This window comes from Corvus brachyrhynchos, unplaced genomic scaffold (genome assembly GCF_000691975.1).
Source record: "Corvus brachyrhynchos isolate BGI_N302 unplaced genomic scaffold, ASM69197v1 scaffold202, whole genome shotgun sequence".
In the NCBI taxonomy this organism is placed as follows: Eukaryota; Metazoa; Chordata; class Aves; order Passeriformes; family Corvidae; genus Corvus; species Corvus brachyrhynchos.
In genome coordinates, this window is record NW_008238132.1 from 3,294,499 (window position 1) to 3,300,224 (window position 5,726).

At 40.3% G+C, this 5,726-nt stretch overlaps 1 protein-coding gene across 1 annotated transcript in view; it reads right to left on the reverse strand.

The window, feature by feature from the left end:
• Positions 1-5,726, reverse strand: part of OLFM4 (olfactomedin 4) — a 23,682-nt gene that overhangs the window by 11,382 nt on the left and 6,574 nt on the right. The window lies entirely within an intron of this gene.

Consider the following 5,726-nt stretch of genomic DNA (forward strand, 5'->3'; position numbering starts at 1 on the left):
ATTTTTTTATTCTTTTCTAATATTGTCTCTGTGAGCTAATTTTATCCTCAGTATGCCAAAAACTTACATTGGTAAAAATTGTATTAGGAAATCTGCAGTATAATATCTCTCAAAAGCAACCAGAGAAGGCTGCAAAATGCAATAAAGAATTCCCAAGTTTTTCAACTTCATTTCCTACTAACTCTGAATCCAAATAGGACTTTACCTTGTGTACATTTGAATTGTGTCAAATGTTGGCAGAAGTGATTTGATGCTTGTCTTTGGGCAGGGGGAAAATATTTAAACAGAGTGTTAAAAATGAAATCTGGTTTAAGTGAAAGTGTTAAATAGATGGCAGGCTTTAGCTGGAGTAATTTATATAGCAGCCTTTTCAGTCTTTGAGCCATTAAATAGTTGTCCAGATAAATATATTTTCACACATATATCTGCTGAGGTAAAGGTCACAGTACAAGCACTGTGATGCTGAATGTTAAGAATATTATAAGGATTTGGGACTTCCCTTAGAAATGTTAGTTCCTTGAAATTTAATGCTTTGGTAAAGGGGCATAATTTCTCTCCCATATGCTTCATAGAAGTCATGTCTCTTTTCCCTTAAATCAATATCATTATATCACAAAAGATAAGTAGGAATAAATATAAATAGTTTGTTGCACTATTAACTTCATATTTATACCCTCAGATGGTATTTGTGCCTCTATCTGCAGCACTGTAATTTTCATAACTATTACTTCTTCAGCTGAAAGTCTTAGCCTACATCTTCTCAAGCATCCTTGCATTATCTTAACATTAAATAAAAGTCAGTACTTTTTCCCATTGTGTCTGAAATCCTGCCATGGTTTGAAGACCATGGACTCCCTGTTTTTCTGTTTTGACAGCAGCCCTTGAGACAGGGACCTAACAACACCCCACATTTATCAAATAATTCAATCTTGATTGAATCCCTTGTGTACTAAAGAGGAGGTGTGGGAGCTCATGGCATGGAAATTCATGAAGAGGATCCTTTAAGATCATAAGTTATTTAGTGATGTGGATTAAGGAGGAGAAGCATAAGAGTAGATCCTCTGTTCAGAAGTATAATTATCAATAATGGCACAAGTACACTGTAAGTCTTAACCCACTACAAAAACCCTGCATGGAAATACGTAGTATACACCAAAACCAGGATGCTCAGTTCCATGTATATAAATCTGAGTTTAAAACAGATCTTCTGTTCTAAATGTGTGCAGCCAGGCTTCGAGCTGCTCAAAACTGTCAAGTTTCCACAAGCTGTAGCAGAAGCACCCTGGCTCACAGCACTGGATGCTCTAGATCTCCCAGGTCAAGCCAGGATAACTTCAAGTTATTGATTACAGTTAAGAATCAAAAAATAACAGCCTACAAAGACTTAGACCTAGTTCCTTGTAACTGGCTGGCAACAGTGATTGCTGGGATCCCTTGCCCTGATGCCTTAGGTTTTAACTTTTGTATTTTTTCGAATCCTGTCCTGCTTGGTGTATATCTCTGAAGTTTCTTGTAGCCTGTTAAATTCTGCTCTCTCATGCTAGGCAGACATAACAGAGCCTCTTCAGGCTTTGTCTTCAAGGACACCCAGACCATCCTAGGCCCAAAAAGTATAAACCAAAAGCCTTTGAGAGGGGGGTCAGCTGAGGGGAAATTACATCATTAACTGAAGCTTTAATTGGAGAATTAACCCTGATATGCAAATGAACAGAACCTATAAAAGTGTGAAGAACTCATAACCCGTCATCCATCTTGGGATCCATCTTGGCAGTAGCCTCTGGCTCCCCAGGGGGTACTTTTGAAGGCCCTTCGAATAAATACCTACCTTTGTTCCCTTACTCCTGTCTAGTCCATGTTTTTAGGTGGCCTCTCAAGGCGCCAGTCCTAACTGCCACCACCATCTGCTAGGGAATAGTAGGAAGAACCAAACAGTGCTTTTGGAAAAGCCAGAGGTAGATGGACCTCACACCTACACTGATCACCAAAATCAGTTTGGAGTTGAAAGAGAATCTCAGAAAAACCCATCTGGAAAAATTATTCAAAGGTAAATGTTTAAACCGTGTGTCTAGAGTTGGCACAACAACAAAAAAAGAAAGAATATGTGATTACAGCCTGAGAAGTATGAAGCAAGTCCATTTTTGAGCAAAATTGCACTGCTGTGTGAAGCTATGTCTATCACAGAGGTATCTGGAAATCTGTCTACTTATTAATAATCTTTCTCACAGTAATACTGGTAATAATAATGCAATACAGACCAAATCTACAGATTTGGTAGAAATAAACAGGCTGCTGGAATTAGTGATGGCTACTCATTAGTGAGAAACCTGTGAATTTGAAGTTTTCTCCAGGGTTTTCAGAGCCTGGACAAAATGCTGAGGGCTGGAACAAGGCATGCATAGTTATTCCAGCCCTGACTGCAGAATGCTGCAAGATACAGCCCTGAAATTCTCCTCCCATATTAGAGAATTTTCACTCAGTCAACCATCTAGGTCATTTAAGGACATGTCAACACCATCCAGCAGAGCATAGCTGAGCCTGAACTAGCACCATCACTCTGCAGTGCTCTGCACAGCCACACCAGCATCGCAGTGAACTTAAGCTAATAGCTCCCCTGGCGAATTATTGGACAAATAAAATTTTCTCAGCAGTACTGCACTAACAGGCCTATACTGCTCTTGCAGATAAATCCAGTACACATGTTAAGCATTACAATGCTCTATGTGGAGATTCCCACCTGCTCAGTTCTGGTTTAGGAGTTTCTGTGGATTAGAAATATCAGTTGAAAGAACACGATGTTGCTCTGTTGATCGGCAGATAGATTTAAGCAGCTTGTAATCCCTGCTCTTCTACTGCGTCTCCCTGCTAGGGACTGGCTGTAGTCTTTTGACAGGCTGGCACAGAAATTCTGTGCATTTCCTATATTTAGAGATACAGACCAATAACTAGTACTGATTGCTGCTGCATTTTTCATAAAAGCCTGAAGTAGGGTATCATGAGTGCATAGGGCCTGGATTAGCCCTTTATGGGAAGAAAATGGAACCACTTGAAGTATATGTAAGGAAAAAATCCTCAGTTTCAGTTTTTCCTCCTTTCCAAGCATTGTCACCTTTGTTTAATGAAGAGGGCAGGAAAAATATGCAATGCTCATTTATTGTGTCGTTTACCTGCAGCTGGTATTTACCAAAACAGGTTTTGCAGCATGCAAGCAGACACTTCTCCAGCACACATTTGGAGAGTACAGAAGGGGGAACAAAGGCGCAAGATGAAGATGTAAAATAAAAAATATGGGAGGAGCGAGGGAAGATAAGAAAGAAATTACAAAACCAGCAACTTTATAAAATCACAAAGCCAGGGCACTGGCTTTGGGCAGGCTTGACCTCTACAGAGCCATAAGGAGCAAGGCTGGCAGTCTGCCTTCTGAGATGGAGAAGAATTACATTACAGGTTAACCTGTTTTGAAAACCAGTGGGCTTTTTCACTCCTGTTTCTGTTACATGAGAATGTTGTGGCCATCGTGAGCCATGTTCTGAAAGGCACTTTCTCTCCTTGTGATCATGTGCTGATCCACCCCCACCATGGAAGTGTCCTCTCCCCTTTCCTATTGATAGGAACAGCAAATTCCCACTTTGCTTTAAAAGGTTAATTTTCTTCTGTAGTCATAATTATGCTGGCAAAGGTTGATGTGACAGAGGAAAAATTAGTCTGGTATTTTCAGCCTACAGTTTGTACTCAGTTGGCACATGAGAGCATCTCTTTATCTGCAAGCTTCCTTGCCTGCTGATTCTATAAAAGGACCCCCTTGCTTTTTGAATTAGCCAACAATCAGGCAAAAGGTTAATGATTCAATCAGGTTGTTTATCTGGCACTTCTAGCACATGGAAAGCATCCTTAAGAGGGTCCAATCCTGCAGCTCTTATCCAGGAAATGTTACCATGATCTTCAAAGGGTGTTTTAGAAGAGCAACAAAAGCATGGATTCCGAGAGTCAAAAAAGGAAGCATTCAGTAGAAATTCCTACTTCCATGGTGAGACTAGGTTATGTCTGAATGCAATTACCTAGGAATTTGCTCAGGATCATCTCTAGTAATGATCAGTATTGAAAGCTTGGGTTTCCTCCACTTCATTATTTCCTTGTCCCTGCAAGTATCATTATGACTGAAGTAATATACAGGATTGCATTAGGATTTTTTCCACAATTGGAAAGGTAAAGAATTTTTGAGCATGGAGATTTATGCATCACAGGATCTCAGACTACTTAAGTTCAGATATCAATAGAGAAATGCTCAATAACTCTGTTCCTTCTACAAAAAAAAAATAGAACATTAGAAATGAGAAATCTTACACACATAAATTTACACCAAAATTCAATCTGTTCATTTCAATTTCTGACCTAAAGTGTCTCTTTTCCCATATCACACCAAAGTATATGTCACACTTCAACTAGATGCATTGTAACACTGCTTGGCTGATTGGTCTCGACAGGATGAAATTCAGTGAAGCCTGAGTTAGGTCAAGAATTTTCACTGTCTGAAGCAAGAGTTGCAAGTCGAGGTCAGTGTCTACACTGTGGTACACTGCTGGGCACGGGTGACAACAGTCACAGCGGCTCACACCAGCTGGCAACCTAGACATTAAAGTCTAGGGTGGGGACTCAGCTTGCCCTGAATTTAGAGGTGAGTTTCAGGGACAAATCTGGACACCTAATTTTAGGTATTTATAGTAACCTGTGTCTTTATATGAGCAAGATGTCTGAACTCATTGGAGATCAGAGGTTGTCCACACAGACAGGTCAAGCAGCACTTGAGATGTTCCACACATCTGCCTGGCACTAGCTTAAAGGAAACATGCACCATTCTAAGGAAAACACCAGTAAGAGATAGGTTGTGCCAGGGCAAGTGACTGGGAAAGGTGATACACAAACACCTTGAAGAATCATGCCAATTTTTGGCTGGGACTCATGCCCCTCACCCTGTCCCAGTGCAGTGACCTTCAAATGCTGGCACTGACCACAGTGGGAACAGCATGGGGGCCTGAAATCTCAGTGATTTTCATGGCTTACTAACCCTGAGCTGCACTTCCATGCTCCAAGGGATCAGGTAACTCCTGTGCTTGGAGGCAGCAGGACTTATGTCAGTTTGCCTTTCATATGCCTGCTGACAGCTGAATGTGTTTCACTGTTAGCTCCAGTTCTTTCAAAACAAACTATTTGAACTGAGAGATCTTGCCACAAGATCCTACGCCTGTTGTTGTGGGTTTTATGCACAACTTCTTATCTGTTCTTGATTATACCAGAGGAGGGCTATGAATATTTATGATTACAATTTATAATTTAATGCTTTGCCTTTTCTGCTGATTAATTCAAGGACACTTCATTTCTTAAGATGCTTGGTTTCCAAAGAAAACACTTTCTGCTGGACACCAAATCTGAATCCTGAATATTTATCCACTATAAAAAGTCAAAGGCAGATTCCTGTCTTCACAAGCAGCTTCACCCAGTGCACTTCAGCATGTGTAGGTTTGCCCCAGTTCCTTAAAAAATGGAGCTCAATTCATGCAACAAGCAGCCAAAGCAATGTAAGGTGTATTTGTCTTCAACAGAAATGCATAATTCAGCAGTCTCACTGCCACAGCTTCAGATGTTGACAAGAAAGATTTTTTTATTATTATTTATTTATTTTTCCTCTGTGAGAGCAGAAGCAGTGAAGGGGCAAATATTCACCTACTTCT